This window comes from Manis javanica, chromosome 3 (assembly GCF_040802235.1).
Source record: "Manis javanica isolate MJ-LG chromosome 3, MJ_LKY, whole genome shotgun sequence".
In the NCBI taxonomy this organism is placed as follows: Eukaryota; Metazoa; Chordata; class Mammalia; order Pholidota; family Manidae; genus Manis; species Manis javanica.
Genome location: NC_133158.1, coordinates 51,937,661 through 51,955,526, shown reverse-complemented (window position 1 = coordinate 51,955,526; position 17,866 = coordinate 51,937,661). Strand labels below are relative to the sequence as shown.

The window sequence follows — 17,866 nt, the reverse complement described above, 5'->3', positions numbered from 1 at the left end:
TTGCTTTGGCTATTTGGGGTCTTTGGTGTTTCCATATGAATTTTTGAACTATTTGTTCCAGTTCGTTGAAGAATGTTGTTGGTAATTTGATAGGGATTGTATCAAATCTGTATATTGCTTTGGGCAGGATGGCCATTTTGACAATATTAATTCTTCCTAGCCAAGAGCATGGGATGAGTTTCCATTTGTTAGTGTCCTCTTTGATTTCTCTTAAGAGTGTCTTACAGTTTTCAGGGTATAGGTCTTTCACTTCCTTGGTTAGGTTTATTCCTAGGTATTTTATTCTTTTTGATGTAATTGTGAATGGAATTGTTTTCCTGATTTCTCTTTCTATTGGCTCATGTTAGTGTATAGGAAATCCACAGATTTCTGTGTGTTAATTTTGTATCCTGCAACTTTGCTGTATTCCGATATCAGTTCTAGTAGTTTTGGGGTGGAGTCTTTAGGGTTTTTTATGTACAGTCTCATATCATCTGCCAATAGTGACAGTTTAACTTCTTTACAATCTGGATTCCTTGTATTTCTTTGTTTTGTCTGATTGCCGTGGCTAGGACCTCCAGTACTATGTTAAATAACAGTGGGGAGAGTGGGCATCCCTGTCTAGTTCCCGATCTCAGAGGAAAAGCTTTCAGCTTCTCGCTGTTCAATATAATGTTGGCTGTGGGTTTATCATAAATGGCCTTTATTATGTTGAGGTACTTGCCCTCTATTCCCATTTTGCTGAGAGTTTTTATCATGAATGGATGTTAATTTTGTCAAATGCTTTTTCAGCATTTATGGAGATGATCATGTGGTTTTTGTCTTTCTTTTTGTTGATGTGGTGGATGATGTTGATGGACTTTCGAATGTTGTACCATCCTTGCATCCCTGGAATGAATCCCACTTGGTCATGGTGTACAATCCTTTTGATATATTTTTGAATTCGGTTTGCTAATATTTTATTGAGTATTTTTGCATCTACGTTCATCAAGGACATTGGGCTGTAATTTTCTTTTTTGGTGGGGTCTTTGCCTGGTTTTGGTATTAGGGTGATGTTGGCTTCATAGAATGAGTTTGGGAGTATTCCCTCCTCTTCTATTTTTTGGAAAACTTTAAGGAGAATGGGTATTATATCTTCTCTGTATGTCTGATAAAATTCTGAGGTAAATCCATCTGGCCCGGGTGTTTTTTTCTTTGGTAGTTTTTTGATTACCACTTCAATTTATTTGCTGGTAATTGGTTTGTTTAACTTTTGTGTTTCTTCCTTGGTCAGTTTTGGAAGGTTGTATTTTTCTAGGAAGTTGTCCATTTCTTCTAGGTTTTCCAGCTTCTTAGCATATAGGTTTTCATAGTAGTCTCTAATGATTCTTTGTATTTCTGTTGGGTCCGTCATGATGTTTCCTTTCTCATTTCTGATTCTGTTGATGTGTGTTGATTCTCTTTTTCTCTTAATAAGTCTGGCTAGAGGCTTATCTATTTTGTTTATTTTCTAAAAGAACCAGCTCTTGGTTTCGTTGATTTTTTCTATTGTTTTATTCTTCTCAATTTTATTTATTTCTTCTCTGATCTTTATTATGTCCCTCCTCCTGCTGACTTTAGGTCTCATTTTTTCTTCTTTTTCCAATTTTGATAATTGTGACATTAGACTATTCATTTGGGTTTGTTCTTCCTTCTTTAAATATGCCTGGATTGCTATATACTTTCCTCTTAAGACTGCTTTCGCTGTGTCCCACAGAAGTTGGGGCTTTGTGTTGTTGTTGTCATTTATTTCCATATTGCTGGATCTCCATTTTAATTTGGTCGTTGATCCATTGACTATTTAGAAGCATGTTGTTAAGCCTCCATGTGTTTGTGAACCTTTTTGCTTTCTTGGTACAATTTATTTCTAGTTTTATACCTTTGTGGTCTGAAAAGTTGGTTGGTAGAATTTCAATCTTTTTGAATTTACTGAGGCTCTTTTTGTGGCCTAGTATGTGTGGTCTATTCTGGAGAGTGTTCCATGTGCACTTGAGAAGAATGTGTATCCTGTTGCTTTTGGGTGTAGAGTTCTATAAATGTCTATTAGGTCCATCTGTTCTAGTGTGTTGTTCAGTGCCTCTGTGGCCTTACTTATTTTCTGTCTGGTGGATCTGTCCTTTGGAGTGAATGGTATGTTGAAGTCTCCTAAAATGAATGCATTGCATTCTATTTCCTCCTTTAGTTCTGTTAGTATTTGTTTCACATATGGGGGTGCTCCTGTGTTGGGTGCATATATATTTATAATGGTTATATCCTCTTGTTGGACTGAGCTCTTTATCATTATGTAATGTCCTTCTTTATCTCTTGTTACTTTCTTTGTTTTGAAGTCTATTTTGTCTGATACTAGTACTGCAACACCTGCTTTTTTCTCCCTATTGTTTGCATGAAATATCTTTTTCCATCCCTTGACTTTTAGTCTGTGCATGTCTTTGGGTTTGAGGTCTCTTGTAAGCAGCAAATAGATGGGTCTTGTTTTTTTTATCCATTCAGTGACTCTATGTCTTTTGATTGGTGCATTCAGGCCATTTACATTTAGGGTGATTATCGATAGGTATGTACTTATTGCCATTTCAGGCTTTAGGTTCGTGGTTACCAAAGGTTCCAGATTACTTTCCTTACTATCTAAGAGTCTAACTTAACTCACTTAGTATGCTGTTACAAACACAATCTAAAGGTTCTTTTCTATTTCTCCTCCTTTTTCTTCTTCCTTCATTCTTTATATATTAGGTATCAAATTCTGTACTTTTTGTCTATCCTTTGATTGACTTTGGGGATAGTCAATTTAATTTTGCATTTGCCTCACAATCAGCTGCTCCACCCTCCCTACCCTGATTTTACTACCTCTGGTGACAGCTATCCAACCCTAGGAACACTTCCATCTATAGCAGTCCCTCCAAAGTAGTCTGCAGAGATAGTTTGTGGGAGGTAAACTCTCTCAGCTTTTGCTTATCTGGAAATTGTTTAATCCCTCCTTCAAATTTAAATAATCCTGCTGGATAAAGTAATCTTTGTTCCAGGCCCTACTGCTTCATGGCATTTTATACATCATACCACTCCCTTCTGGCCTGTAAGGTTTCTGCTGAGAAGTCTGATGTTAGTCTGATGGGCTTTCCTTTGTATGTGATCTTATTTCTGCCTCTGGCTGCTTTTAACAGTCTGTCCTTATCCTTGATCTTTCCCATTTTAATTACTATGTGTCTTGGTGTTGTCTTCCTTGGATCCCTTGTGTTGGGGGAATCTGTGGATCTCCATGGCCTGACAGACTATGTCCTTCCCCAGAGTGGGGAAGTTTTCAGCAACTACCTCCTCAAAGACACTTTCTATCCCTTTCTCTCTCTCTTCTTCTTCTGGCATCCCTATAATGCGAATATTGTTCCGCTTGGATTGGCCACACAGCTCTCTCAATATTCTTTCATTTTTAGAGATCCTTTTTTCTCTCTGTGCCTCAGCTTCTTTGTATTCCTCTTCTCTAGTTTCTATTTCATTTATTGTCTCCTCCATCGTATCCAACCTGCTTTTAATACCCTCCATCGTGTTCTTTAATGATTGGATCTCTAACCTGAATTCAGTCCTGAGTTCTTGGATGTCTTTCCTTACCTCCATTAGGATGTTGATTTTTATTTTGAACTCCCTTTCACGAAGAGTCACGAGGTCCATATCATTTAAATCTTTCTCGGGAGTTGTATTAACAATTTTACTCTGGACAAGGTTCCTTTGGCGTGTCATGTTTGTATATGGCACCCTCTAGTGTCCAGAAGCTCTATTCTGGAGCTGCTGAACCCCTGAAGCAATGTTGGGGGTTGCAGGGGAGTGGTACTGGTGCCTGGGGGTAGGAAAGAGCTGTTCCCCACCTCCTGGCTGCTATGCCTGTCTCCACTGACTGAGCCAGTGGGCCGGTCACACAGGTATAAGTTTTTGTCCCAGAGCTGCCGGATATGGATCCCTGCTTTCCACAAGCAGCCAGAATCCCAGTCTCCCCAAGAACTCTGCCTGTATTAACTTTCCAACCCGGTAGTCATGTGAGTCTCATGAAAGAACCATGAAATGTAGGTTTGTGCTCCCAGAGCAGATCTCCGGGGCTAGGTATTCAGCAGTCCCAAGCCTTCCACTCCCTCTCTGCTCCATTTCTCTTCCACCCGCCAGTGAGCTGGGGTGGGGGAGGGGCTCGGGTCCCGTGGAGCCACAGCTCTGGTACGTTAGCCCGTTGGCTGAGGTCTGCTCTTTTCTCCAGGTGTGTGCAGTCTGATGCTGTCCTCTTTCCTGTTGCTCTCTCAGGATTAGTTGCACCAATTAAATTTTCTAATTGTATCCAGTTTTAGGAGGAAGCCTCTGTCTCTCCTCTCATGCCGCCATCTTTAATCCCATCTCCCCAAATCGGAAGTGGCTTTTTAAAAGTGCATTTTGATAATTAGGGTTAGTGGTAATTTGTGTACTTGATTGAAAATTTGTGTTTCATATTAACTTACTGATTTCCCCCTATTTTCCTCCTACTTGTCTTATTGATTTGTATAAACTCTTCACAAATTAAGGATATTAACTCTTAATCTTTGATATGTTGCAAACATTTTCTCCCAGTTAGTCATTTGTCTTTTGATTAAGTTTGTGTCTTCTTTTTTTTTGCAGGGGGGACACACATAGTAATTTTATATTTTGTCTAGTTAAATCAATTAGTCTTTTTAGTCTTATTTTTTATGCTTAAGTAAACTAGAGGGTTTGTTATTGGTCTTGCTTTATGAATTATCAGTTCATGCTAGTGTTTCATTGTTGTCTGTGGAAAAATCTTTGGATGGGGTGGGTTTTGACTGTCTTTTCTAACATGTTGTGGAATGATCTAACCTAACGGTGTCATGTACTTAAAGCACAGGCTTAGGGGCTGACAGCCTTGGGTTCCTGTCACCTTTCTGCTACTTACTTAGTAGCTGTGTGATCTTGGGCAAGTTACTGAAACACACTAAACTTTAGTTTCTGATTCTGTAGAATGATGACAGTAATACCATATGGGTATTCAATGGGAATTTGATTAAATATGTGCATAGGTATAAAAACGTATATATATATAATATACATGTATGTTATATATCCATATGTGCATGTATATATGTATGTGTAAAATGCATAGTTAGCCTGAGAATATTTTCAATATTGTGTTTGTGAACAAAAGCTGTTAGTTATTCTCTCAGACTTTCATGTTCATATTTAACCTTTAAAGGTATGTGTTAATTAGGCTCTTTCACATAGGAAGAGGTATTCAATGGGAATTTGATTAAATTCTAAGGCGTGATGGAGTTATTTTAGGAATAAAGAGGAGGTAAAGGAGATTATGGCTGTACCTCTCACCTCTGAACCCAACAACTCCCTGAAGACTGGAAGGCCCTGTGGGGACAGCTCACCCAGGGGGCCTAGCTGTCTGCATTCCACGAATTCCACTTCCCTCCTCTCTGCCTCTGCCAGGAACTTCTGGCAGCTTCCGTGGCTCTTAGAGAACACTCCTGTCTGCCCTCCTCTCTGTCTCACAGCTTCTCACTACTGCTGGCTTCTCTGCTTTCTGGTCTTTACTCTCAGCTCTCTGTATTTCTTGGTTCCCTTACATTTCGTAGATGGGTGACATAGTGCTAGGAATCCTTACTGGCCTTACCTTCTTGTTACCCTCTCGGCACTGAATATTCTTTAACAGTAGAAGAAAGAGTAAATTTATAGGTGATTCCCCATGAGTTACCAGATGGATGTGCAAAAATTTACTGGACAATCTAATTCCCCATGTTTTCGTTTGGTAGCCAAGTCTTCCCATAACACTCAGCAAAACGTTTAGGGGTTAATGATTTCTCCTGTATTGGTGGTTTTGGGTGTGTGCTGCTGCATCTGTTAACTGGCCCTCTGCTGAAGTTCCATTATTTCCAGTGTACCTAGGATCTCTAGGTTCCCCGGATGGGGCTGCAAATTTAGTCTTGGATTATTCTTATTGCCCAAGTTTCTGTATCGTCAGTTCCTGTGGTGCCCCAGACCTTCTCCCCTGCCTCAAAGCTACTTTATTCTTGTACCTTTTTAGCTACATTTGGCCGCCCATGGACTTAAGATGTGAGAAGAGAGTGCTGATTGTTTCCTGTTGCCTGTGGGTCAGGAATGCTTCTTGAATTAAGGCTAATTTTGGAGTTGAAAGTATTAAATGTCAGAGTTTGAAGAAAGCATGGCTAAGACCTCATTGTTGCAGCAGGGAAGGTCATCCAGGGCCGAGGGGAAGGGAAGGGAAGGAGGAAAGAAGAGGGAAAATAGAAAACAGCTAATGACTTCCTTTTGCTAAATAATTCCATCCACACTCATGGAAAACCTTCCCATTTTTATAGTACCCTTTCTTTTTTATTGATTCCTTAATCTAAAGCTGTTTACTAGATATACTCTGAGGTCCAAATAGATAAATTTTCCAGTTACAATCAGTTTCGTTTTTTTTTTAAGCATAATCTTTACTTGGCCGTTGGAGATGATCACGTGTTTTTTCATTCAAACATGTATTAACTGCCTTCTGTATGCAGAGTTGCTGGTAACTGTTACGGGCTTTGGTATGAATTAGAAAAGGTATTTCAAGGTAGACAGTTTAGAAAAAGGCATCCCCTCTGGGTAGACCAGTTGGAAAAAGGTGTTTCCTTTTTGGAGTGGTTGCAGCTCCATAATGTATGGTTTGGCAAGCAGACAGCATTTTGGGAAGAAAAAAAATACCCTTTCCTCCAGGGCACACAGGTTGGCAAGTCAAGTGGGGTCTGCATTTCTGTCCCAAATGGCCCCATCTTCTGGATATTTCGTGTAAGGCACCAAATGCACTGTGAACAGGCACGAGGAGTCGATCTGCCCTCAAAGGAACCTGGGTGCCAGAGTCACAATCAAGGCATGGTGGCAAATGTAACAGTTAAGGTCTTGGGGGAAATCCCTTCACTGGCCCCTCAAGACCTGTGACCCTCTCTGTCTCCTGAGCCATCATTCACTGATGGAGGGGCCCAGGGCTGAGCTTTCCTGTGTGTGAAGAGCTGCAGCAGCTGTTCATCTGCTGTTCGTCTACTGGATGGACCCCACTCTGCATGTTGAAAAAGAAAAATGCCCCCAAAGTGTTGATCGCCTATCAGCCCCTTCTGCACAATCTCTTCCTTGGGTGGGTAAATAGTGTGACAATTTAATAAGGGATAGGTGACAATTTAATAAGGGATAGGTGACAATTACATGCAAGTGGAGAGAATGAAATGTCTTTAAACAGAGGGTTCCCCCCACCCACCTTGGGAAAGGAACATGGTGGTTTGGGGTTTCTCTGTGTGTAATCTGAGAGGCTCATCCATCTCAGTGTGACAGAGGAAAATCTCAACATTAGGAAAGTAACTTCTGATTTATCACACACAGCTAGGTGGGCCATGCCCCACTGGCGCCCAGGCATAAGCAACCTTTTAAATATAGTTGCTTAGCGTGGCTTTGGCCTGTGAAAGGGCTTGCAAGCCTGTGCTTGGTGGTTCGCAGTGGTTGTCAAGCCAGTGTTGTCCTGAGCATCCTCATTCGGACACTCAGGTTCTGCTTCTGTTAAGGTCTTTGTTTATGGGCTCAACTGTGTCCCCGCCAAATGCATGGCTGGAGTCCTAACCCCCAGTAGCTGGCAGTGTGTGCTTGGAGATAAGGCCTTTGAAGAGGTCATTATGGTAAAATGAGGTCACGTGGGCCGGCTCTGTTCCAGTATGACTGGTGTCCTTATAAGAGGAGGAGACTTGGAATGCAGGCACTCACCAGGAAGAAAGACTACGGGCCAAGGATCCAGGACTCAGGGGAAACCACGGCTGCCAACACCTTGACTTGGACTCCCAGCATCCAGAACTGTGAGAAATAATTTCGGTTGCCTAAGCTACCCAGTCTGTGGTGTTTTGTGAGGGCATCCCCTATCAAGCACACATAACATTTATGTATCCAAATTCAGTGGGGGTCCCAAAAGCCTCAGGAGTTATGCCAGGAAACTTTGGTCGGTTACTGAGACCACTTTCTAATGGGATCCTTGGTCAGTTACTGAGACCACTTTCTAATGGGATCCTTGTGTGTCTTCAGGTAACTTTCCTCTTGGAAGGAACTGGGCTTTTTTCCTCTCACACATCATACTTGGCTGAATTCTGCTCTGTAGTGAATTGCATTGTGTCCAGATACTGTAACACCTGGGAAGAGCCTCCTCTCTCAGTAAGGAAATGGGTATTGCTGACTGAACTTCTGACTCATTCTTGTTTTGTAGTGCTGTTCGCTGTCTGATTCCATGCAGGAACAGCAACAATAAACAAATAAACAAACAATCCCTCTGAAAATATTTAGCCCCAGTCGTGTTTGCATCTTCTGGTGTATTTATTTCTACAGCCTTCAAAAGAATAAAGTGTTCTAAATTACTGTAGTTTCTTAAGGGACACATTTAGGCATATGAAATCATGAGGACAGTCCACAAAGGTACTTTTATTTTGTTAGTTTATAGGATAGTGACATGGGGCTTGGGAATAATTTGCATATGAGAATGATTTGCATATGATTTGCATGAACCCAAAAGGCTATTTTGTGCCCCTCTTAAACTGTTTGCATGGAAAATGTTATTATCGTTAATAGCATTTAGTCATGCGTGTTAGTTTCCCAGGGCTGCCTAACCAAGTACCACAGGCTGGGTGGATGAAACAATGGAAATGTGTTTTCTCACAGCTCAGGAGGCTGGAAGCCTAAAATCCAGGTATCTGCAGGGTTGGGTCCTTCTGAGGGTGGTTTGGGAGAATCTGTCCCAGGCCTCTCTCCCAGCACCTGGTGGCCTCAGGCAATCCTTGGCTTGTAGAAGGTGTTCTCCCTGTATCTTCCTATTGTCTTCCCTGTGTGTGTCTCTGGGGCCAAATATCCCCTTTTTGTAAGGACACAGTGAGATTAGAGTCCCACCCTAATGACCTCCTCTTGATCACCTGCAAATAAAGTCACATTCATAGGTACTTGGGGTTAGGACTTCCAGTATCTTTGGAGGAGGACACAATTCAACCCAAAACATACTGCTAGGATTTTTTTCCTCCTTATTTTGTCTGATTCACTCACTAGCCAGGAAAAGGTCCTGGGACCCTTGAAGCAAAGAGCAAGAGACAGGCAAGGTCAAGGAGGGTGAAGGATGTGGGGTGGTCAGGGCTGAAAGATACACAGCCTGGGCATTGGTGTCCCCTGGGCTACTGGTGGGGAGCTGCCTGGACCCTCCAAGAGGCTTCTTCACCTCTGTTCCTGTGTTCTGACTTTCTGGTTCCGTCAGCTGGCTTCTCCTCCCCCCACCCCCCACCCCGGGGATGCAGGTCATTGTTAGGGGTGCTCAGGGCTCACTGTGGCATGACAGTTAACTCAGGGAGAGAAGTGTGGGAGGCTGGGTGGAACAGGGGTATTGTGGAAATGCAGATGGTCATGCCAATGTTCTGTAGAGAAGCCCCTGGGCTCTGGACGCAGGCTTGAGCACCGAGCGCCCCGGGTGGGCTGGCTTCCATGGGAAGGCAGAGAGGTGAGCCACTCAGGCAGTCCTCTCAGCCTTTGGTTCAGCCCCCTGCCCCTGTGAATCCCCATCTGGCAAAGACATTTTATGTTTCATGGTTATTATCAGGACAAGCTTTATATTTTGTGGTTTTATTAGGGCAAAAGTATTGGGTATTGAATGTGTGCGTTTTGCAAGCTGTCTTCTCTTCTAGACTCTGGTGGCCTGGACTTTCTCTGGGCGCCCTTAGGGGAGGCTTAGCATTAAACTTTGCTGTGGGTGGGGTGGACAGGTCAGGGTTGGGGAGAGGCATCCAGATGTGTGAAGAGAGGCTGATTAATGTCAGATTATCCCTGTGTGAGGCATGATTCAGGGACGTTTGAGAGAAAGGGCAGTTTCTGCCACCACTAAAGGGGTCTGATTTGAAAGTGAAGCCTGCATATCTGCAAAGCATCCAGTCAGTATGCCTAAATGGGTTTGTTAGGAGCTCTTGAGGAATCCCATTTGTGAACTTACTCTCTGTGTAGCATAATGTTACAAACCTTTATAACCTGTATGTTAGAGTGGAAACAGTTTTAATGGTTGTAAGTTGCTCTCATCCTCATCCACTGTGGTGGGCAGGTAGGTAATGGATGCGCAAGGGAAAAGCTTGCTTCTCTTGGTGATTTTAAAGCTGGCAGTGATTTCCTGCTGAACTAACCTTACTTAGACCTTCTGTTCCTACATTCTGTATTAATTTCCTGGGCCTGTCTAAACAGTGCCACAAACAGGTGGCTTAAAACAACAGAAAATCATCGTCTCACGGCTCTGGGGACTAGAAGTCTGAAATCCAGGTGTCGGCAGGTCTGCTTCCCCTGAGATTTGCACCTCCCTGGCCCCTTTCCTGGCTGCTGGGGGTTTGCCTGCAGTCTCTGGTGTTTCTGGGCTCGCAGGTGATCACTCTGTCTCCGTCCATCTTCACGAGGCATTCTCCCGGCGCCTCCTCTCCTCAGGACACCAGCTTCCTGTGTATCCACCTTCCTGCTCCTTTGTGACCTCATTTTGCCTTAAGTAATTAATCCTTGATGACCTTAGCTCCAAATAAGGTCCCACTTGCAGGTACTGAGACCCCTAACACACTGCAAACATAAGTGCTTGTCCCCTGCCACTTCCCACCGTGCTCCCAGTTTCCATCTGTCCTTTCTGCTGCTCCTGATCTGAGTTGTAGCGCCTCGGGTTTCCTCCATCCATCGCAGCATCTCTTGGGTTGTATGTGAGCTCCACTGCTGTGTGGCTTTTCATTTCATCTCCTGTTGACCAGTCCCTTTTCCCCATGCAGGTATAGCCCTCAAGGCTTGAATCCACCCTCACTGTCCAGAGATGGACTCTGATCATGCTGTGGCTTTGCTAAACCTCCCTTGGTTGATTGGCTCCTCTATTACCTACAGAGTGAATTCCAAATTCCATCCCCTGCATTGGGGGCTCTCTCTGATCAGTCCCCGAGCTTTGCTCTCATTTCTGTCCACCACCCTTGGTGTTGGCCCATGCGAGTGGGTGCTCTGTCCTCTGAATCCCCTTTGTGGGGGGCCTGCTGGTGAGCCTCTGCTCAGCCTTCTAGCCACACTGAATGGTCCTTCTTCCCGGGAGCCTGCTCTGATCTACCCAGCCTGAAGCAATTTCTCCTGCCTCTTTGTCTTACTTCCCCATGTCTGACGCTCCCATGTGATGTATTAGGCATTAGAAGTGGGTCTTTGCTTCCTGACCAATTTGTAGGATGATTTAGGTAGAGCCAGATTTTAGTCATTAAAAAAAAAACCATCTCACTTACCAACTTTACATCTCCCTGTATGGCCCTGGAAGATGACTGGTTAGCTAGAGACAGGTAAGATTCCTCAAGGGAGGAACAACCTAAGATAGGCACAGTCGCAGGGGGGCCATCAGGTGAGAAATTGGGGATCAACAGTGGTGAGGCTTAGAACCTCACCCCCCCTGTTTTGAGAGAAATCTTCTGCATCCGTGGATGTTTTAATGCCCTTGTCTAGCTTGGATTAACACATAGTCTACAGGCACACACCTGATCATCTACATTTGCTCTCTTACAACACTAAACTATGTTTTCTACCTTATCTTGCATCTACCTACCACTTCAGCATTTTATTAAAAATAAAAAAAATAATAATAATAAAGGGAGAAATGTGGGATCCGCATATAAATCAAGTATAAAAATCAAATGAATATTCATATTTGACCTGATTGTTTATAGTTCATAATGCGTGATCAAAACTGAAAGTTTCTGTGATGAATGCCCTTGTACTGTTCACCATGTAAGAACTTATTCACTATGTAAGAATTCGTTCACCATGTAAGAACTTGTTCGTTATGCTTCAGAAGATTGGACACTGATGAGAATTAGGCTGGGGGTGGATTAATGATTGTACATTGAGAATTGACTCCCCTATACAGAATTTTATTGTTGTTAACAACCATTTGATCAATAAATATGAGAGATGCCCTCTCAGAAAAAAAAACAAACAAAAAATAAAATAAAATAAAATAAAACAAACAAACAAACAAACAAAACCAGAAAAAAAAAAAAACCTCGTGTGCCTCTCCTGACGTTTCACAAGCAGTGGTCCTTGGACAGCTCAGTGGGGCGGACTGCCTGTGGAAACCCTGCCGCTCTCCCCAGGCTTTGTCGTGGTCCAAAGCTTTGCTCTGGACATCGTCACTCTGCCGAGCGCTGTGTGAGCCCTAAGTTAATCAGTACTCTGGAAATAAGCCTTTATCCAAAGTCAGCCGTCAGTTTATTGTGGTTTATTTTTAACTTCCTGATGGACTGGATGTGGAGCAGTTGGAAAGAATTTCCCAGGGGTCTGAGGGCGGACCAGTGCTGTCAGCCTAGAGTTCTGCAGTCGCTTCCTGGGGCTGCTGTCACGCTGTAACCACAACCGGGTGGCTTAGAACAGAAATCATCCTCCCACAGCCCTGGAGGCCACAAGTCCAAACTCAAGGTGTCGGCAGGGCCACGCTCCCTCCGAGGGCCTTGGAGAAGGCGTTGTTTCAGCTTCTCCCTGGCATCCCATGGCTCCTTGGCCTGTGGCAGCCTCACTGTGGTCTTCATGGTGTTCTCCCTGTGGGCATCTCAGTCACCAAATTTCCCCTTTTTATAAGGACACCGGTCATATTAGATTGAGGCCTACCCTAGTGACCTCATCTCAACTAATTACACCTGCAGCAACTCTGTTTCCAAAGAAGGGCACGTTCTGAGGGGCTGGGGGTGAGGACCTCAGCATGAGTTTTTGGGGAGGGAGCACAGCTTTCTGTGCAATGCGTACTAAGCTCTGGTTCTCCCGCAGGGCCTGGGGCATGTCTGCTGGGTGACCAGTGAGACACTGAAGTTTGCCAGGTGGGAGGGAGGCGAAGGGGGTGACCATTTCCATCCACAGCGCTCCCCTCTGGCCCCTGAGAAAACAGCTGTGGGTATGTATACTTGTCTGATGGGACATGGCCAGCAGTTCTTCCATGTGGAGGCCTCAGGCTGGTGGCACGAGGTACCTGGGGATAGAGGCAGTGGTCAGCCCTGCTTGGTCTGGTTAGCAGGGACGGATGGTGAGATCTCAGAGTTAGGACCTAGCCCCAGCTGCATCCTGTGTAAACTTGTCACTCACCCTTTTCGGTTTACTGTCCCACCTGTGCTGTTTCTTCCTCTGTTAACCAAATTCTGATAATTGGTGTGATCAAACTACTTCCTCTATGCTAAGACGGCACTGGATGCCTCTTTAGGCAATGGAATGATGGAGAAGTTTGGGAATTTTGCTCTTGAAGTGCCCAGTGTGGATAGTAAGATATGTTGTTTTTGTTTTTCTTAGCTTCATTGGAATTACTGGTTTAGTGGCTTACAGTAATCAAATAACCCACTGGGTAGCCTCACTTGGGTCCCAACCCAGGTCAAATGGTCCTTCTACATGGCAAGAAACAGCTTAGCTGTGGGTTGACAGCAAATCCAGGCTGCCCCATGTCCCAGCTGGGCGACCTATATGCAAGTGTCTTCATCTGTGTAAACTAAGGGTTTCCCCTCTGTGAAAAAGGAGAACAATAGGATCTTCTTCACAGAGTTGTGGGGGTTATGTGAGACAACGCATGCAAAGTGTCTTGCAATCACTTGTGAAGTGCTTAAAAATGGGACTAGTCCCTGGCTGAGATTCATATGGTTTGGTGACTGTGATCTACCTGTGTGCCTTTTTACTTGTTTTCACACTAAGCAGTTAACAAAGAAATGGCAATTGCCCAAATAGCTCATTAATTTTATGCTTATAGATGCTAAACTAGGTAATTTAGATCACTAAATGGATCCCCAGCCAGTTTAAATATTTACATAGTTTAAGTTATTCAGACAGTTGCCTGCGTTGTTTGGACCATAGAGACCCATACATAATTACAACATGATTTTTAATACTATTCATCACAGTTATTCTTTTCTTTATGTTACGAGAAAAATGTATTTGATATGATAAGATTATCATCACAGATCTATTTTAAAAACTATGATAATGATCAAAGCATCCCCTTTTTCTTTTCTTGGTGGAGGGTGAGAGCTGGGCTTTACAACCAGAAAATCTTGTCTCCTGTGAAAAATACTATTAAAATCTTTCCAGCCTGATTTGGACCTGACAAAGCTCTTAATTTTGAGAAAACATAGATAACTGGCACTTGACTCAAATTCACAGTATGACCCAATAGCATAGGAAATAACAAACTGTGCATAGTAACTCCAATCACTGGTACCCCTCCACAAAGATTTTAAAAAGATATCTCAGAATTTGAAGTGTGTTTTCATAATTAGTGATCACCTTCTTTTAAATGGGAAATGCCTCTGAAGTCTGTGGTAGTCTGTTCTCTTGAAATTATTTTATTGGACATGACCTTGTAAACCTCATGTTGCTCTATGTGTACATTTAATATTGCTTCATTAGTTACTATTCTGCCACTGGAATACTAAAATATATTTCCTAGGTATAAAAATACTGAGTTGAAAATAATTTTAATTCCTGGCAAAACAGATGAACTTATTCTTGCCAAAACGATTACCTTCACAGCAGGCAGTTGACTAAATGATGAATAAAAAGTCTATATTTCAAAAGAATTCTGAACATTGGTCTCCTGGGTAGATTGGAATAATTGTGTTCCAGTCTGGGAACTGCCACATTTTCTGTGTCACCCTGGACCAGTTCCAGGGCCTCTATTAAATACAGTCTACCCCCTTCCATTAATGGGAACAAAACTAAACTCCCAGCGCTTTCTTAATGGTCACATTTTCAGGGGGATTGTGCTAAGAAAAATGTACTTTCACAAGATGAGAAAGGTTTTAGAGAAATGTTTTGATTTTAAGTCTTTGTAAAACATACTCAGATTTTATCGAGTGGGGTGAACAATACTGATTAAAAATGGTTGGTTTCCCTCTCTTTTTTCTTTTGATAGCTGATTTAGATGTTATCGTAAGTCATGGTACCTTTAGAAACCTAAACAATATCAGTGGTAGAAATAGCTTCTTTGGGAATGGGTGTGAATTTTTGATCTAATAGTTGTTTAGGGCAAAAGTTTCAAAGACCTCTTTAAGGAGAATGGAGCCCCAAACCAATTCTATTTCTTCTTAAAACCTTCTTGAAACCTCCTTTTCCTGCAAACTAAGCATGTAGACACAGATCTCTGTCCAGTATTCCAATCATGATTATTCACCACAAAGGACTTATGGGTAAAACTGTAATATTTCCAGAATATCTCACCTGGCTTTAGTGCATCTTCATATCAACAGGCGTTACTCAGGGGGAGATAAAGATGGAAGTTCATCTCCATATCAGTGGGTAATTACCTGGGAAACCTAGGGCTTATCTGAGCCTGAGAGGTTAGGGGGAGGTCTTGCTTGCTTCTGCCTGAGCAGGAAAGAGACGGCCCCAGACTGCAGTTTGTAAGCAATAAATGGGTTTTAAACTTTATTTCTCCCTTTGACTGATTCAGGTTTTAGAGGTATTTTGCTCCAGGATTTCCTCTCCCTATAGTTACAGGACTGTTTTCTTATGTTCAAATATTGAAATCCTGGCAGATTTTTGATGTGGATTTGCTCAGGAAATCTTTCTGGGTATACTTATGTGACCCCTTTCTGTCTCTGTTTACTTTTGGCTAAACTTTAAATGGACAGTGGTAAAGAGTAGAAAGCAGAGCTTTGTGCAGCACTAAAAGCAGATGTAAAAAAAAGAAAAGAAAATCCACAGTGTCAAATGCAAATAAAAAGAAGGTGGCCCTCCTCTCAAAGATAAACAGGAAGTAGGTGTGCAAAATTAAGATGCAAAAGGTACGCTTGTTTGTAGAAAAGTTAACAAAATAGGAAGTATATTGAAATTTGTAAGCAGGTCAGAGATAAAAAGAAAGAGTACTGTGATTGTTGGAAATGAGTTTGCTCAAGTCATATTGCTTCCTCTTATTACTAAAAGCTGTGAGATTTTTCTGGGTGTTGAGGACTGAGTTCCGTCTGCCTCCAAAATTCATACTGTGAAGCCCTAACCCCCAGGAGCTCAAATATGACTATATTTAGAGATAGGGTCTTTAAAGTGGTAATTAAATTTAAATGAGGGTGGACCCTAATCCAGTCTGACTGGTGTCCTTGTGAAGAGGAAATAGGGACACAGGGATACAGAGGGAAGGCCACGTGAGGACACAGGGGAACATGGTTTTCTACAAGCCGAAGAGAGAGGCCTTAGGAGAAACCAACCCTGCTGACACCTTGATCTCAGAATTCCAACCCCCAGGACTGTGAGAAAATTAACATTTGTGTTGTTTAAGCCACCCAGTCTGTGGTAGTTTCTTACTGCAGGCAGTGCTTGCAAACCTATACACTGAGAGATAGTAATTAAAACAACTGAAAGAACAACCTGTATTAAAAACAAAAGAAGAGAATCAAATGCTCCAGTGTTAAATGGTTTCACCCAGGCTTCTCCATGCAGCCACCACCCTGTGCCATGCACATGTAAGTGCAAATGCACATACACCTCCCACCGAGTAGCCTTGTTATCTACTTGTGAATTCCTTGCCCTTCCTGAGAGCCATTATGTGCTGTCAGTGGAAGCAGAGCATTCAGTAATCCCGGCCAGTAGAAGGGAGGCCAGGAGGATTTATGGTGTCATTGCAAGAACACAAATTCTGCTCTCATACAGACTGACAGCATAAATGTACGTGTGTAAATCAAGCAGAGTGGAAAAAAAGACATTGTCTTCCCTTTCTGATGAGCACAGGCGCAGGGAGCTAGCCCTGAAATTTAATGTGTGATTTAAGTGGAAAGGAAGGAAACCTTGAGTGCATGGGGTGTAGGGAAGCCATCTGCAGACATTTACGGGGGACCCCGTGTGAAAGGGTCACCAGCTGTCCCCAGGCCAGGATATGGGAGAGCTGATAAGGATTCCTGTGCTCAGTTAGTGCACAACTATTATTTCGACTGTCCTTTGCTGGAATTACATCTCTTCTTCCCGTGGACCTTTGTCCTTCCCTGCTTTCTTGGGGGCCATGAACTCTTTTCCACCTTGAGCAGCACCTCCTGCCTCTGCAAAGATTTCCATGAGATCCCTCTCCCCCTCCCCCCAGAACTTTCTTTTTCCCCCATTAGCACTATCTGCATAGCTGAGTTGTACACTTACCCCACTGTGCTGTCTCTGTCATTTGCTCAGTTTTAACTGCAACTAATGAATGAATGGTCACTGTGTGCCAAGCATTTTACGTGATGTACCTTGGCCACCATTGTTACCCCGTTTACTGATGAGCAACGTGAGGTTTGCTGCGGTTGAGTTTCTTGCCTGGCATTTCTCAATTCTGGGGCTCTGACCTTGGTTTGGTTCCAAAAGGCATGATTTCATTCTCACTATACATTTGTGTGATTGGTAATCTCCTTTGCAGTTTGCAGATAAGATAATGGAGTATTTCTTCAATCATTCACTAGAATTTTCTGTTGAGTGCCCTCGGTCAGGCAGTATGCTGGGTCCAGGGCTCAGAGAGTAAGTGACGTGGCCAATGCCATGGAGCCAGGTCTCTGCTGTCCAGCACAGTGGATACTCACCACGTGTGGCTTTGGAACACTGGAGATTTGCCTGGTCCAAATTGAGGTGTACTGTAAGTGTGAAATACATATCAGACTTCAAAGATGTTGTATGAAAAAAAAAGTTAAATATCTAGTAAAGAATTATTCACAGTAGCCAAGATACAGAAGCAACTCAAATGTCCCATCGATGAATGAATGGATAATAAAATGTGATATATATGTATGGATATTAGTCAGCCATAAAAAAGAAGAAAATACTGCCATTTCTGATCATATGGATGAACCTGAGGACATTATGTAAAGTGAAATAAGCCAAATACAGA

The 17,866-nt window shown here is 42.9% G+C and overlaps 1 protein-coding gene across 2 annotated transcripts in view; it reads left to right on the top strand.

Annotated features, from left to right (window-relative positions):
* Positions 1–17,866, top strand: part of HUNK (hormonally up-regulated Neu-associated kinase) — a 105,376-nt gene that overhangs the window by 16,722 nt on the left and 70,788 nt on the right. The window contains exon 1 of one of the 2 annotated variants that reach the window (XM_037014810.2): positions 7,754–7,841. The exons of the other annotated variant lie outside the window; for it this stretch is intronic. The gene's annotated coding sequence lies outside the window, so the exon portion shown is untranslated. Of the gene's footprint in view, positions 1–7,753; positions 7,842–17,866 lie in introns of those variants that run through there. 2 annotated transcript variants of the gene reach the window in all.